The following is a 17,721-nucleotide window of genomic DNA, read 5'->3' as shown; positions in this document are numbered from 1 at the left end:
AGGAATAGCAGATAGCAAATGCATGACTGCTCTTACGGGATCTAGGAAGCTTAAGATGGGTAAAGATGACTTTCTACAGGGGGAAAATGATTAGGCAATTATAATAAAAAATAGACCTAGTAGACATATGGATATTTTAAAGAGGAGAAGTTCACACAGCCTTTATACAAAGAAGCCATGCTTCACATCTATCACTTTTGTAAGGTCCCAATAATTAAGTGGCTAAGTCTTAGTCTGATTTACAGTATAATACTAGAACTTCTTAAAAAACTACAAAACCCAAAGCACACTCAAAATTTCTCACTGAGATTGATTTGGGCATAAAGCATTAATTTTTCACAGTGAAGTGACTGACAATAATAAAAAGGGAGGGGGGTAAGCAAAAATAAAATTAGTGAAAATACTAGGAAAATAAAAGAGAAAGCATCATCATGCCACTAACTTCATAGTTTGTTCTTGTCTTCCTTGGTCTGCGTGGTTTTGGTCCCCTTGTACTGTTCAGAAGTTTATGTGATGATGTAGGAAGTGGTGACATGCAGTTCTTAAGCTTGGAAGATTATGATGTGAGTTAGAGGGTGGGAAAGGCAGATCATAGCAGTTCATAAAATTGGAGGAGGTATGGAAAAGGTGACTAGTGAAGGCACAGTCAATATTTCTCATGACATGAGGACTAGAAGTACATAATGAAACAATCAGCTGACAAATTCAAAACAAAACAAAAAACCCATTACTTTTTCCATAGAAACATAATTAAATGATGGCATGCCTTGCCACAGGATGTTTTGAAGGCCAAATAGTTCAAACCATGATTACACAAATCAATGGAAGAAAAAAAAAATCCACGAAGAGCTCCTGAACAGTAGATAGTTTCTAGTTGAGGAAGTTCTGAGCTGGGAGGATACACAAGGGAAATGTTATTGTATACTTGCACTACTTTCTCTAGGCATCCCAGCTGCTGTGGGGGAAAATCAGCAGATTAGATGGATCTTTGACCTGACCCTGTATGTGCAGTGTTGCTGAGGAATCTCCCTGGTATATTCCAAGGAGGCCTCTGTCCTTCTCCAGATTTCTGCCCTGTGAAGGTCTGGCTCCTGTGGATGTATGTAAAGACAAGAGTAAAAGCAATTTTCTGATTTTCTGCAGGAGTTTTCCAGTGTTCCCTGCCAGGTCTCCTTACACATCAGGACCAAAGAAGGCAGCTCATCTCATCTCTTGATTTCTTAATACAGTGTGATAAAATAGGATAAGCCTGGTGGAATTTTGTTTAGTCCCTCAACTGCAAAACCAACCTGTTTTCTCCTGGAGCACAATTGCTTAGTGCAGTAAGGTAACCGTTTAAGAGAGAGTATACTGCCAGCTGATTTTTCTGTTTACCCCCAAATAATAGATTCTCAGAGATGCTTATCCTCGGAGTGAGGCCCAGCACAACAAACATGCCAAAATATTATTATATTTCTTGATAATAAAATTAAACTATTAACTGAAGGGTATGCAAGATATTTCAGTTGCTTACGATGCTGCTTTTGTATCCAGCATAATTTAAAAAGGGTATTTTTGTGAGTGGTTGTGTGTGTGAGTGAGTTTTGTTTTGTTGTTGTGGTTGTTTTGTGGGTTTTGAGGTTGTTGTTTTTTTGTTGTTGTTTTTTTTTTTTTTTAACAGGAGAATTTAACTCCCACACATTTCTGGAAAAACTGAAGAGTTTTCTCAGACTTTCCAGAAAAAGTTCTGCCTCAATATCCAAAACTGGAAAGTTTCAGAAAAAAAAGGTTGAGTGAAGTTAAGCATGGGTGAACATGGGGATTTTGCAATCTTCACAGTAATGGTGTTTATATTTATACACACACGATAGCAGCATGCAGCACAGTAGGGACTTCTTGAAGTCTATTACTTCTAATGTTTTCATGCACACTTGTGGTAATTAATTATGCAGATTTGTTGAGGCAGGTGACTAATTAGACTGCTTTTTGTCCCTAACTTTTGAGGAAATTGGCTTTTATTTCCTATGTGCTGTTCCTTAAAGAAACCCTAATAATATTCAAATATTCCAGCTTCAAACTAAAAGAATACAAGCTGTGTAGTTGGATACCATATGGAAAATGTTTCAGTTGGTAGCTTACAACTCATCTGTGCTCTGGTTAGAAACTTGGTGAACAGCTGTGGAAATCAGAAACAATTGATCTGCTATCTTTGGGAACAGAATCCAGTACACAATTTTAATTTACTATACATTTGAATGCTCAGCATGATGCTGATGAGAACGCAGCTACGACAACAAGCAAGAGTTTTAATGAGTGTAGTAGTTGTGCTGCCTTTCCAGGCTGGTAGCAACCCTCCCAGGTAGTCTTTGATACTTTGCTTGGAGTTGGGCTGAGGTAATCTGTACTACTGCTGTTCTTTCTGAAGTCCCCTGGGCAAATACTCCAAGCTTCCAAAGAATATTAGCCAACAGGAAAAGAGTATCTTTTTGATTGTCTGTGTGGACTAGCTCAGTATGTGACTGTGCCTTCAGATGGCAGCTTTCAGGTGCTGCTGCCTGGAAGCTGTGGTGTTCTTCCTGCAAAGGGCCAATTCTGTGGTTGGGGTCTCCAGCTGGAATGGGCAGGATAAGCTGTATGTGCTGTGCTCATCTCTTGAGTAGAAGGCCCTGGAAACTCTGGACAGGTGTAAACTAGGGAAGCTTGGCTGTACCACCCACCACAGAAACGAACTGACTTAGCAGTGAAAGGCCCTACTTGCTGGTTTCTAACTGAAATCATAAATATCATAGTTTGGGAGTTTAAGGAGAGATGAACAAGCAGAGCAGGTTTTCTTTTGGAAGCATAAAAAAAGTTTTTACTTTGGATAGGTTTTTGTTTATATAGCATCTCTAAGAGATACTTGCTCACTGATTATTTGATTTGTAAAGAATTATGTATATTTAAGAAGATATCTAAACTGCAAGTGGTTTTCCCTAATGAGGTGTATTTATGGAATGAAACTTCTGTCATACCTTGAGATATAGTCTGCAGACAAAGTGTATGTTGGGGAGAAAATGGGCACCTTTACTTTCCTTGTGTCCATCTTCCTAGCTGCATGCTGAAAGGTAAAGGCAAAAGATAAGAGTTTCCTTTTGTTGTCGGGCACCCCCATTTTATATTTGTGTGTCTTGTGTTCAAGAGCTGTGGCCCCTGGCTTACTGCTGCTTCATAGCGCTCCATCCTGCATTTGCCTAGGTAAAAGGGGGACCAAGTACCTCTCCAAAGGATGTGTGATGTTACTGACCTGTAATCCTGCTTTGCCAGTAGGTAAGCATTATGGTGTAAGAGAGCTGGCTGTAATCATTTTTGGGCAGCAGGTGAAGACAGCTCTGTAAAAGAGCTGGCAAAAGGCCATTTTTGGTTATCTAGATCTAAAGATTGCATGAAAGGTGAACAAATCTTTCCCAGCAAAAAGCCATTATGTTGTTATGTGTTACTCCCTCCCCATCCATCTCTTGTGCTGTCATACCAGACCCCTGATGAGGTGCCTGAACATAAAGGTTTCAAATCTGTTCTGACTCATAACTCAGTCATCATGGCTTTGAGTGCTCTGAGATGTGTTTTAGCAATAAGACTTGTATTTGCCATTTCTTTTGCTCTTCTTTTTGGTGTGCAGGGGGTGGGAGCTAAGGTGGATGTATTCTGTGTTACTGTACTGCTGTAATAGTAGTATTCACAAATTAAAATGCAGTCTGGCAAAACGATTCGCTTGAGAAGCTCTGGTGTATTTTGATTTACTCTATTGGTAGTGTGGAAAAGTGATGCTTTACAGAACTTCATCTGAAGTTCTCGGAGACTCTCAGAGAATCACAGTACCTGTGCTGTGGCTTGGACCTGGCTGAGCTGGGGGTTTGCTGAGAGACTTGGGAGAAGAAAGGAGTTGGCTCCAAGCACTTGAGGTTTTGCTCAAATTTCTAAGTGCTTCTGGCTCCACTATGAGAGAGCTCATGTGGCAGGAATGAAGCTGTAACTGTCTCTGAGGACCATAATAAACCTGATTTTTATTTCAGCTACATTTGATGGTGGTCATTTGGGCTGGGAAGAACTGCATGGATAAGCGAGATTTGGTGGGGCTGTGATGTGGCTCAGGGGTAGTTGCTTGTGGACAGCTAGAAAGCCTGCTGCCAAGTTATTTGAGGAAGTGCAAGCTATCTGTGTAACTGCTGTACTGCTGTGGTTTTCCAAAATTAAGGCTGTGTTCCCTTTCCTCTACTTAAGATTTTCATGCATGCTCCTTATCCAAAGATGCTTATGAATTAGAAATGCTGGGCTTGTTCAGGGAACCAGAGCTTTTGTGGACAGTACTCTTGTGATTTCCAAGATTTTTTGGCTGGTATCTTGCACTGATTTGTTTACACCAAAATGCTCCAGGAGCTAGTTTGTTTGGAGATGGTGATAACTGCTTTTGGCTCTGTGCTGTATGAGTTGCAGTTTGTGTATAAAAGATGGTAACCTTTGAAACACATTGGTTTTTATATTGCTAAGGACCTTCCAGAATATCTTTCTATATATAGAAGAAACCCCTGCCCACACCATCATATAAAAAAAACCAAAACAACCCAAACCAAACAAACCAAACAAACCAAAAAAAACCCACCTGAATCCTAGTAAAGCCAGCAGTGCAGCCAACACAAAAGATGTTAAGAGATGTTTTCACAGTGCTATGGATTCTGGCTGTCTGTCCTAGTCATAAGTAACAATTTGCTATTGTGAAAAGAGGCTTTTAGAACTTGTATAAACTTAATATATGATAAGAGAATTAATCTCTTGCTATTTATTGGTTTTGAGAAATAATTAAACTTCCGGATGATATCAAAGAGCAGCGGGTACTTACTTAAATGCAGTGCAGGTGGAATCTATTAATCTCATAGTATATGTGGCGTATTTATTTGCTTGAAAATGCATGGAGTCAGAGGGGGGCCTTGTACCAAAACTCCTGTCTCAGTTTGCTCAGTAACCCTTAATATAGGAACCTGATCAATAACAAAAGGAGAAATTCCTTTCTTGACACACCCCACCTCCCTCTGGAAGACATATTTGGCAGACTAGAACTATGGACTTGGCCATACCTGTGTGCATGATCCAGAAAACTACAAGTGGGGCATTGGTTCTTCATGGCAGTTCCCATCTCCCTTGCCTGGTGTCTTCTGATGACTGGAGGGAATAAATGCCTGTGGAAGTAGTATTTTAAAAAACACCTAACAAAAAAACCATCCCAAATCCAAACCAACAATAAAACAAAACCGATCCCCCTGCAAGGCACATACTGGGCTATCCCCTACCTGAAATGCGCTCCAATTCCTTTTCTCATTCTTCTGTTCCCTTTCTGATATAAGGGAGAATAAAACAGAAAAGAGAATATTGAATTGAATATAATGTGCAACATGTGAATAGTGGATTTTGAATAGAAGAAGCTTTCTACATCTTTATGGAAAAAAAAAAAATATTCCTAATACTTGCCTAGGTATTTTAGTTACTTTCTGGTAATCTATCTGCTATTTTAGGTGTTACCTGCAGCAAAATTTGATTAACAGATATGAATAAAAACAACAAAAAGAGAGATGATCACCGCACAGGAATGCTCAAGGCTTCTTTTCCCCAGATGCATTACTTTCTTTTTATTGACATTAAATTCATTAAATTCTGTTTTCCTTCTAGTGACCTAATTGGCTAAGACTGGGAAATTTGTGATCCTTCATCATTAGACTAAAGTTTTAAGTATCCAGAATGAGGTGGGTTTTTTTTTTGTTTGGTGTTTTTTTTTTTTTTTTTTTAAATTATCAGCAAACGCTCTTGCTTTGTTTCTCTCCCCATTTTACCTTTTCAGGTTGTTTAAGAGAATGTTGAATAGCACAGGTCCCAGTGTAGATTCTTGGAGGATACTTCTTATAACTACTTTCAACCTCAAAACTAAATCTTTCTGTCATTTAACAACTTACTAGTTCTTGAAAGACACTGCTTTATCCCTTAGCAAAGGCAGAGAGCCCATAGAAAGGTAGTGGCTGTCAAAACCATTCTGAAATCTAAGCCAGCATCTCTGGGGGAAAATCCTAGCTCAGCATGGGCCGTGGGTTACCTGTATTAACACAGTGAATTCTTCAGGGCATTCTGAGGGATTTACCTAGGCATCACTTTGCGTTCGGAAAGCTCATTGACTCTTCCTCGTGAAATCATATTTATCAAAGTATCTATTGATTTGGACCTTTATATCTTACTGGCCTGCATAAGCAGACATTAAAATCCTTGGTCTGTTACTTGCAAGAACATCCTTGATTTCACAAGATTTGTGAGACATTTTCCCACTGCACTCCTCTGCAAGTGAGGGCAATTTACGTGACGACTTAAGTACTGTAGTAGCTTGGCAAAATTTCATATTAGGAGTTCCCTTAGAACTCCAGGGTGAATACTCTGGTCTTGGCAATTTATGGCTACTCATTTTGCAGTGCTGGGAAAGAGCCACCTCTTTAACACTTCAGTTTGAGGCAGTTCTTCGGGCAGACTGACTTAGCTGGTGAACCTGCCTGACCTCCTCTGTACTGCACACAAATGGAAAGAATTCGTTAGCTTTTCTGAAACGGGCTTATCTGCTTAGGTGTTTATATCTTTTTGATCTGTTGGTTTCAGAAACTTTCAGGCAGGCTTCTGGCTTCCAGTATGTTTGAAAAAAGTTTTTATTAATAGTCTTTATACTTATAGCAAGTTGTACTTCATGCCAAGGAGGAAAAAAAAAATAATATGTTTTTACTTGATAGCATTAATTCCTTTTTCTGTATTCTTCATCTGGCTGTATCTTCCACATTTTACAATGTCTTTTTTACTTCTAATAGCAGTCCTTAGTCAGATGTTTAACCACACTGTCGTCTTATTGTTCCTTTCAGAGTCTTTTTCTGTCAGGTAGCTGTGAACTGACAGTCTTTATGAAATACTTTTGAACAACCTCTCTGCTGCATGTAATCACCCTACTCTTGCAGCTGCTCTTTTAGGCTTTATTTTAACTATGATTTCCATTTTTCTGTAATTTCCTTTATAAACTTCAGCATTCCTGTGGTGGAATTCTGAACTGTTTTCTCTTGTAATGTTGTTATAATTGACTATATTGAGGTCACCAAACAGCAATTTTTCTGGGTTTCGCCTTGAACCAGATCTTGTGTTGATTTGGAAATCACACTTTATGAGTTTTCTAACGTTATTTCTAAGCTTATTTAAAGCTCTGAATCATGCCGCCACAAGAGTATCATCCAATTAGTACCAGGGTAGCCAATGTTTCCCAATCCTGTCAGTCTTTGTGGCTTCTCTAATCCTCAGCACCATTCTGTGGTCACTTTTGCCATCCTAACTGGGCTTGACCTACAGTTTAGTTGGATACTGTAGACAAAATCTAGGAATAGTGTTTCAAACCAGAGATACCCTGTGGCATGGATGGAAGCATCCATTTTCTTTGATTTTTGTAACTGTTTAAAATACACTGTGACCTCTCCTGCTATGAAGTTTTGTTGTCACCCTTAGAAAAAATGTCACTTAATGTTATAGTAGCCCAAAATGCTTTTGAAATATAACGCCCTGCTTCAAATATAATAAATATTACATATTAAGTTTAAAGTTTGGAAGTTGCCTTGAATATCTGCAAAGGAAAAAACCCAAAATATCAGTGTGGAAAATGCCTGAGCTTTTGAGAAAGCTCAGATCAATGCATTGAAGCTCACCCCATCTCCACAGGGACAGTTCTGCTAGTGTTTATCAGTTAAATAAAGCAGAAATAGAACTTCTGCAGTGGAGAAAATGAAAGGCATTTTAGAAAGCCACAATTAGCTGCTCATCTTATGATCTCTGGCAAATGGATCCTGCTGGAGAGGACATTGCAAACAAAGGCCAATTTGCTTGCTGACTTTCTAGCATAGAATAACTAATTTACATCATTCAACAGAGCTGAAAGAAGCTGATGTTATTAGGAAGAAGGAGAATTTAACAATTATTGTTGTGAAATGAATTGAACAGTGTCTTTTGCCAGGGATAACAAGACTGAACTCTGACACTTCTCAGGCAGAATTACAGTGATAGTAATGAAAATTGCATAATGGACTAAAGTGCTGTGCAAAACATGAAACACATCCAGCTTTTATGGTAGACATTGTGTAGCTGAATTGTTCATTATTGGCTATCTCTATTTTCTGCAGTCTTGGAAAGGCACATGCATGATTTTGTATTGTGTACACTGTCTGAAGCAGAGTCCAGGAATAACATCTGTAGATACTGTTTTTCATTATTTCCTGATCAGGACTTGTGCGTAAGTCTGTAAAACAGTTTGATAATATACTGTATTCATTATATACCCAGCAGTCATCATATATCCGATAGTTAAATGCAGAAGCCTCTGAAAGGAATGTAGATTTTGAAATGGTATATAATGGCAGTAAACAGCTTAAGAAAAGAGCAGGTGAAGAAATCCCAGTCTACAAGAAACAAAAACTGAAGAACTTTCATGTCATTCCAAAGACCTACCCAGCCCACCGTGTTGTCTCTGACAGTGACTGGAAATGGATAACTGTCTAGGGAAGAGTGTGGGAGCCAAAAGAACATATACAGTTTCCCTGCAAGTGCTCTCTCAGGCTCCCATCATTTCCAGCTCGGAGACTTCCTGAGCCAGACAGAGCTTCTATGTATTTAGTAACATTCAATAAATCTTTCTCACGAACATGTCCAGTTTTCCCTTAAACACTTGTAAACTTCTAGCAACCATGATGTCCTACAGTGGAGTTCCTCAGCCGGACTATTCGTGTGAGGAACAGTTTCCCTTTAATCTATGAAGGAAAACCCTGACCTCTCAGCAGTATGACTAGATCCGTGACTTACAATGACCAGAGCTCTAAAATCCAGTAGCAGAGAGGCGTTATGGATGCCGACACTCAAGGTGAAGCTGGAATAGGAAATGAGATAAACGCCTTCTATGCATTCAGAAAGTGTCACATAACCATAGTTACCCCCAGACTGACACTGTCATTCAGAAGAGTTGTAAGTAGCCAGTCCTTTGCAGTAATTGCTGTGTGGGGCATTCCTTGGGGGCCAGCCTGCCTGCCAGCTTTAAACTTGGTCTGACAGGTCAGCAACACAATCTAATTGGGTTGTGCGTTGTGGTGAGCACATGTTATGTACACTTGGAAATGTGAGAAAAAAGGGAGTGAAATGAGCTAATTTGCTAGGAAAAGCAGAATTATTTTTATATTATCTTGAATTAGACTAGTCATCAAAGTCTTATATAGCAGGAAATCGGTAGTCTGTAGACTTGGAAACCAGTTGTTTTGCACATGCCTTCTCTTCTGTTTTCAGTGTCTTATGATTGTCTGTGGGTGTTCTTCCAAAAGCGGTTCAGTTATTGCTCTGTGCTTGGCTCTCGAGACCCTGCTGTTGAATCTTGATTTGCTTGTCCTTGTCAATTTGGAAATCTTTAGGTAGGCTTATTTTTTTTCTAGTCAGCGGTAGCTAACCCATTTGGAGTCATGGTCTATGACCAGACTCTAAGCTTAATTAGTAATAAATGAATAAAAAAAAAAAAGTCAGAAAAGCTGGCCCACAGTGAATTAATTTGCATATTCTCTGTTGGCTTGGAATCTGAATGGAAAGGTATATCCATGGTGCACAAGGCAAAAAGTCTTTGATAAATTAGCAGATGAAACAAGATTACCTGTGTTTAAAATCTGCCTCCCTCCTACCTTAAACGCAAAAAAAAAACCCCAACTCATGTATCTTGTCTTTACTAAGATTCAACTTGAGTTAGTTACCTTACCGTATATTCAGAGGAGCTAACTAGAATGATACAGCCTTTTTTATACCTTTCTTTTTCTCTATAATATAGACATAAGCAATATCTAAAAATTAAGGAGAAAATAGCAACATTTCTCTGCTCAACCAATTAAGGAAACTTTACCTCCAATAAGAAATTGTCAGCTGATTTCTGGATATTCTTTGGCCACAGTGCATGGGCTTGGGTGTGTGAAAGGGAATTTAACTAAAGGGAATAGTTACGTGGGGTAGCACTATGTAAGCAGTGCTTGTTATATATTCACATTATCTGTGCTTTCAGGCTTAGCTAAAACTAGTATTAAATACAGCTGAGGCACCACCACCACACTACTGCCCACTTCTGAATCAATAACAGGGTTCAACTTCCATGTTGCTTGACTGAGTGCATGTATGTTTTCACATTATTTTATATTTTTTAAGGCAGAAGTGAGTAAAGATTTTTCACATAAGGTCTACTGGTATCAGATTGTCAGCAAATTTCTTAAAATCCATGTTTGCAATTAGCTAAGAAGTATTTCTTCTTGAGAAGAAAGCAAAAATAAGTTTTTTTCTGAAAAAACAACAGCACTAAACAGCTAGCAGGAAAAAAAATCAATAAAAATACTAAATTATGCAAAAAGAAAAAAAAAGGCTGGGCTATCCCAGAAATTCTATTTGTATCTTTTATTTAGCATACTAATATATTTTAAAGTAGAATTAAATAAGTAGCTAGTGCTTTTGTGTTTTGTGAAAATATGTAAAATTGGCTAAACTGTCAGTGTGATTTAACAATTGATTTCCTGGATGTACTTTAGTTTGATCTTTCCCTTGCTCAGTGAAAACATTTTATGCAAAGTAAGTGATACTGCTTTTCAGTGTCAAAATTGTGAAACCTTTCTCTCTGTCTAGGTAAATGTTTGTGTTGTAATTTGTTACATAAAATTACTTAAAAAGTAAAGAAGAGAAGATTGCTTTGTCATAAACTTATTTATCTCAGCCAGAAAAATATTTTCTGCTGCCCAAAGTGCCTAACTCCACCTGTGTGGAAACCAATGGAGTTATAGGGCAAGCAGGCTAAAGCACATAAAGTGTGATGCCAAAAGCTGTGAGATTTATGACATTTTTAAGAAACCCAAGAATCTTGGACCTAATGATCCTCCCAAACTGAATTTGGATGCATGTCTAAATCTTTTTTTCAGTAATGCACTGAGTCATAACTCTTCAGTTTTAAATTGAATCAGGCGTCATTTCTGGACTTAAAACTTCTCCACCTTTGCACCTAGACTAAATTCAAATTTCTAGTGCAGAGAAAGGATCAGACTTTCAGTTGGTTTGAACTAACTCCATTTACTGTTGCAAATTTATCCAGACTTGTAACAGCCCAGAGTATTCAAATCCTGGTTTTGGAAGAGAAAAGCATTGACCATGTAGGCCAAGCAAAGATGGGAACAAATTTAGCTTTCTTGTAAAGCTAGAGAAAAGGCTAACTTACTCATGTTGAACAACTGCTGAGGTCTACCAAAAGTTTCTTTAACATGCTCCTGGACTGCCCTAGTAGCAGGACAATCTCAAACAGGTAAAGGGCATTTGTATTTGTGTTAACAGTCATTGAAGGCTGACAGCTGGAAAGAATTCTTATACAGATCAGATTAGATTTAAACTATCTTGATTTTTATTTGCCAAATTTACAATTAATTTTTTTCTTTTTGAATCAAAGATCTCAGATGAAAACGTTTCTGAAGTAAGGACTAAGTTAATTGTCTCCCTGTGATAGCTGTGGAGATCTTAAAAGGAGCTGCTATTCCCTTTTTTGTCCAACCTACTCAAGTTCAGTTCACAACTCTTCTGAAGGAGTAGAACTCAAATCATACATTGTACATCCTTCACCACCAAGAGAATTAAGCTCTTTGGTTTTTGAAGTATGTTATACAAAGCAACATGGCTCCCATGGGAAGGGCTAAAAGAGGTGTAGAATACTTTGTAATGTTTAGGAAACTTCTTTGGAAGTTCAGTTCCCCTCAGCCAGCTGAAGAAGTTGAACATGGGTCCCTTATAAGGTGGCAAAATGGTCTAAGCTAATCCTTGAACTTCCAGATCACTGATGTGAAAAAAAGCAAGTTCAGCATTCCACCTTCTCCAAACGTTTTTCCAGTCAAAACTGTTCTGCAAATAAGTGACCTGCATATAAAGCATCTTCTATCTGATAAAAGATTCTATAGCAATGGTTGTACCTTGTTAGTGCAATTGATGCCGGGAAAAAAGTTCTACTTTTGAGGGTTCTCTTTATCAGAAATTGAGACACTGTTTGACTGTTTCCAGATACTTATATCTATACAGTAAAGATAGAAAGTTTGTTTCCCAGATCAGTAAGCCTGCATTTAAAAGAAATTTAAAATAAATTAGCAACACAGAAAGAAGTATGCATGTCCCGAACTTTGTGAATCACTCATAAAATAAGAGAAACTTTTATTCCCTGGGAATAGAAAAGATGCATATTGCAACTTTTAATGAGTCATTTAATCTCCTTTCTTACAAGCTGTTTTTATCTAAGATCAAGTAGTATTGACTGTACAGTAAACACATCTTTTCCATGGGTAAACAATTTGTATGAATTACTTATAAATGCACGTTTAGCTTTGGAAATGCTCCTTCCATCCACAAGTCGCTCTTCCCTGATCAGAGAAGGTCAAACTATCTGAAAAAATACTGATGTATTATCTAAGTGGAATTTAAAGCCACAGGTTATTTTTAACCTTATTTTGAGAAGCTGGTTTACAGTTGGTAAAATAAGTACAATTTTTAAAAAAATTAGTAATTTTAATCTATTGCTAACAAGTTAGAAAATAAGGTGTAGCTTTAGCATTTGCATGGAGCAGGTGGTCATTAATTAGAACAGCTGTTATCAAGCATACTGTGTACCTGTCTGGAGTTCAGTAGGCTTGGATTGTGCTTGCCTGGTGTGGATCTTTCTCAGCTATGCAAATAACGGCCACAGAGGATGTGGCAATTCAGCGGGCAGGAAGGCTGAGCTGCCCTCCCTTACAGTCACTTCCCCAGACCAGGCTTGACGTGTACTGGTTTGTCAATAGAAAAGAGCACGTGGGTCTACACCAAGTCTAGGGAGGAAAAAATGGATTGTCTTGCAGGAAGTCATGGCGTCTGCCTCTTTCATTTCGCATGGTAGTAACATTTTCCTTTGTAGCTTATCCTACCATATATAGGAATTTCTCAGTGTTTTCCAGTAGTGTCAAATAATACGACTGCCATCTGCCACACAATAGTGTGTCTGTTTTCCCCTTCCTAAAGGGAGACGTTTATGATGTGAACTCTTGGTTGTGTTTGTCCCTTATTAAGTACACATTGCTACACATTTGTGGTTGTTTTTTTTTTTTTTAAATAAGAAAAGTGGTCACAATAGGAAGGAGGGAGCCTTGTGATGATCCTGTGTTCCTAGGGGAATTTTCTCTGTGGTCTTTGACTGTCCCTGACAGATGCCTGACTCCAGAGAAGATGAACTCTAGCCTTTACTGTAGAGATCTCCACCATGGATGAGGAATGAACATGTGGACCGCAGTCCTCCTTACAAGACCTGAATAACCTTTTAGACATTCTGGGCATAACCTGTGGACTGTCTGAAGGCAAGTGTTCAGGATGTTAGACCTCTAATGCATGTTTCTCAGTTAAACATCACTCTAACGTGTACATGAATGCACATGTGGAGATGATAGTTTAATGTTAAAATACTACAGATATTTGAGCTGTTACTGTTCGCTAATTGCCAGTGTAACTTTTAGTGGTTCACAACTTGTGAACATTAAATATGTTCTTACATTCTGTTGCCATGAAAGAACTGTTTAGCTGTTTAGAAACTGATGCAATTCTTGTTGGAGGTGGGAGGACCAAATTTACTGAAAAACAACAACCACCGTTTGGGGGGAGGAAAAAAAATGCGGCTTAAAAAAAAAAGTAGTAATGAGGAGTACCACATAAAGTATTTGTATTATCAGGTAGTATGTTATTGATATATCCTTTTATTCATCACTGAAAGCACTTGTGTGCTACAACATGTATTTAAAACCAGGTTCATGGTATCTTGACTGAATTCTTCAGTCAAGCTGTAATTACTTTGGAGGTGTGGATTAGTAGTTCTGGAGCTGCTAGCTTGTTGTGCTCTGTGCTGCTGCAGAATTCAATTCTTAAACACAATATATGCTGTTGAGATACCTCTTTCCAAACCTTTAGAAGTGGGGTTCTAGGTCCAATTTTGTCCCTTGAATAAACTGAATTTTTGTAGTGAGAAAAGCAATTGATATGAGACAGTATTCATAGGAGACAGCTGTAGCCAGTCTCCTGTTCCAGGCTCTTTGGTTTACTTGGTATATTTTTTTTGTGGAGGTCCTTGGTTTACAGGTTTATTTGTTTGTTTTGTGGCTTTTGCTTTGTTCGCAAATCCTTAGTGGTATAGTAGGACCTATTTTTGAGGTAGTTGGAGTGAGACATGTCGCTAAGCAACTTTCTTTATGCTGCAGAACATTCACAGAGAGCAGAGCATGCAGAAGCCATGCTTTTGTGCTCACAGGTTGAACTCTGAGCCAACGCTTTCCTATATGATGCAATACGACAACTTTTCCTTATGCTGTGCAAGTAATGCAGCTTTCTCCCCATTTCAACCTACTATACTTCTCACCATTCCTGCTTCTATCAAGTTGCTCAATCTTTCTGATCCATAAATAAAAATGAGTATAATGTACCATGTGAGAATTTGTATGTGGTCCTTTGATGTGAACAAAAGGCTGCTTTCCCATGCCTAGTCATCTGTCTCCTATGTAAATAGTTCTGGTTGCCAAAATGTTACTGTTGAATTTTATAAGCCATTTGTGAGCAGAGGGAGAATGCATACTTATTGCAGAATGTTTCCCATCGTATTTGTTTGACACAGTTTTTAAAGGAAATATTTAAAAGTATGCTTTAAAGAAATTAACATAGAGATAATAAAAATGCAGTTAAAATACATTATACACTTTTTTTTTTAGGTGACTATGTTACATGTTAAACTGAGAGGGGAAAAACCTTGCTTTAGCTAAGACTTTTCTTTGGCTCAATGCATAATTAGTTAATTTGGTTGGATCCTGGTGCAGCTCTGAGAATGTTGGACTAGATGAACTGAAGATTTGTTGTTTCAAGCTCTGTCCAGGATTCTTTACTTGAGTAAAATATCCTTGGATGATGCCTGGGCTCCTGCACACCTTCCAAATTGAACACCTCCCTGCCAGTCATTACAGCTTTACTGTAATGTTCTCTGTTCACAGGCAGGTGTGTGTTACTCTGCTGAGGAGCCTGTACTCAGGGGAAAGAAAATGAGGCTAGAATATAGCATAAATGAAATTTCAGGGGCTAAAATCTCCATCTGAGGAGATGTTGATATACTGTGTTCAGAATGCTTCCTTTACAAAACGTGGATCTGAACCAAATTCCTTTGCTTGACTCCACTTCGTCAATTTGTATTTGGAGTGATGGCTCTGTGTGTCTCATCAGTAGTTTTCCAGTACAAAAACCTTCAAACTTTCAGAATATTTTGAGATGTGGATCCAGACTTGAAGTTTCAATATGTAATCACTTTGTGGCTATTCAGGGTTGGTTGCTTTGTTTGTTTGCTTTAAAATCATACCATTATCTAGCTCTCCCTCCATCCTGAGGAGAGACCACTTGTCTTTCATGTTCTTCTAAGTTCAGAGCTGAAACCCTGACAGCTTCCAGGAAGCCCTGAGTATGGTAAACCCAGACCTCTAATAATCTGATTCCAACTATAGTAAGAAAATCCTGGGCATTCAAGCTGGCAGTAGTGTAAAAAGAGATCCACTTCACTTAGCTGCAAAGTGGCTTTGGGTACTGTGTAGATGTATGACCCTGTAGACTATTCTGTCCATTTCCATAGATCATCAGTGGAACAGCACATGGTACTTACAGCTTTGATGTTCTCCGCTTCTCTTTCACAAGCAGATACAGCAAACTGTTGATCAAATCACTCCAACTGTGCACCCTCAGCTCAGCACCAACAAAGCAAATCTGATTGCTGCAACACCACCTTTTTAATGAATGGGTGACATGATGCCAACGAGACTTACGAGATTTTGTTTCTCTCTAGAAAACCACTTTCTTCAGCTGCTGTGAACATTGTATTTTTCCTGTACTATTTGTATACATTTCTTTGATATTTGAAACCACTCTTTGTGTCTGGTTTTGCTGCTTGTTATGAAACCAATCTGTTTCTGGGTCCCCTTCTCTGATATTCCCTCCCATAATGAATTATGTCAAAAAGACTTATTTATTCTGCATAGATAAGGTCTGACTGCAGCACCAGGAAATTTTAGCTTTGTTCTGCTTTCTGTCCAGTTTTATATCTAAATTGACTAAGGCATACAGAAATCAGATTAAGTGACTTCCTTGAAGTCACGCAGTGAGCAGCTCATTTTGGATAGGATCCCAAGAGGATACTTGTGGTTCCCAGCCCTCTTCTGTAACCTCCAGACCACATTGTCTCCCCAATGCACAGTGCAATGAATTCAGTCTGAACATTAAATTACAGCTTTGACAATGTAGTAAGAGTTCCCTGGGCTCCCATATTTGCTGTAATTTGAACTTTCCAGAAGAATTTCTCATTGTGGTTTCTAGTCTTCCCTGCTGACCATGCCCATCACAGTGGGGCCCAGTGTACCTAGAGAGATTTTCAAGGGCCACTGCAAGCTGGTTGCCAGTTCTCATGTTAGCTACCCAACGAAGTAAAATCTCTAGTTCTTTGTTACTAAAAGAAGATGGCAAGTCAACCTAGTGATTTATTCCATTTTTCCTGGCTTTGTCAGTCATCAAAGTCGTTCAACATAGGCAAGTTTATGGTGGGCTGTAGTTCTTGGAACCAATTTTTATGTGAAACCCTCTAGTGGGAAGCTCTGTAATCTTGCTGTGGAAGAAGAGATGATGAGAAGGAAGCTTAAGACCAGAGAAAGATCCCTCTCTTGAGGGAGGCTTTACAACTACACGCAAAATGCATTTGGTCGTTTCTGTGACCAAGCAATCCTTCCTATTATCTGTCACAAGCATTCAATGGGAGGGTGCCTCTCTAGATCGCCTGGAATCAATACCTCACTTTATGTCTATACAGGCCTCTAAGGAAGGCTTCCTCTGATGCATCATGCTGCCTCTTGGGAAAACCAGCCACTTGTATGTTTCTCTATACTACCTAGTTTTCAAAACTCACTCTTGGAACCAGAATAGAAACACTGTAATTTGTGTTTTCAAATGTTCTTTGAATTTCTGTAGCTTGCGGATCACTGAGAAGGGTCTCCTAGCTTGTATGTGGTAAAAATTATGTTCAAAACTCAATGCCTATGTGTAAGCATGGCAGATCCAAATATACACACGTGAAAACTTGAGCTGCCCTATGTACTAAATGGAACTATGTACCAGCTGTGCATTGCCTATGTGAAAGTCTTACAGGCTGTTTGTCACTTCTGAAATAAAATTGCTATAAAGCTATTGCGCAGAATAGGAAAACCAGTCAGGACAGGTTCTGCTCTCCGTTGTACTGGAAAAAACCTGTTGCAGCTTCGCTGATTTATTATAGAAATCTGTGGAGTAGAATAGAAATGCCCACCATGCAAAGCTCTATTGCAAAACCCTCCCCTTTCCTCAGAAAAAAGTCATTGAAGTTGCTCCAGATTTGCCCTAGAAGTAGAATAGATCTGTCTTCATGTTACTTTACTTGGTCGTTTATTCATCTTGTGTAGTGAATTATAGATTTTTAGTGGATTTCATTTTCTAACTTTTTCATGCCTGAGTAGAACAGAATTGTCTTTCCCTCTTTTGTTGTGCCTAAATCCAATGTCAATCTGCCCTGGGACAGTCACGTAAAATGTATTTCAGCTCTTC

At 38.6% G+C, this 17,721-nt stretch overlaps 1 long non-coding RNA gene across 1 annotated transcript; it reads right to left on the bottom strand.

The window, feature by feature from the left end:
* Window positions 1-2,991: 2,991 nt before the first annotated feature.
* Window positions 2,992-5,387, bottom strand: LOC130157888 (uncharacterized). Its single transcript, XR_008825085.1, has 4 exons — window positions 5,301-5,387; window positions 5,088-5,189; window positions 4,853-4,991; window positions 2,992-3,076 (listed from the first exon to the last, which is right to left on the bottom strand). It is a non-coding gene; the product is annotated as an uncharacterized LOC130157888 (long non-coding RNA).
* Between the last annotated feature and the right edge of the window lie 12,334 nt (window positions 5,388-17,721).

This window comes from Falco biarmicus, chromosome 13, assembly GCF_023638135.1.
Source record: "Falco biarmicus isolate bFalBia1 chromosome 13, bFalBia1.pri, whole genome shotgun sequence".
Taxonomy (NCBI): domain Eukaryota; kingdom Metazoa; phylum Chordata; class Aves; order Falconiformes; family Falconidae; genus Falco; species Falco biarmicus.
The sequence above is the reverse complement of the archived record's forward strand: the minus strand, read 5'-3'. Positions and strand labels throughout refer to the sequence as shown.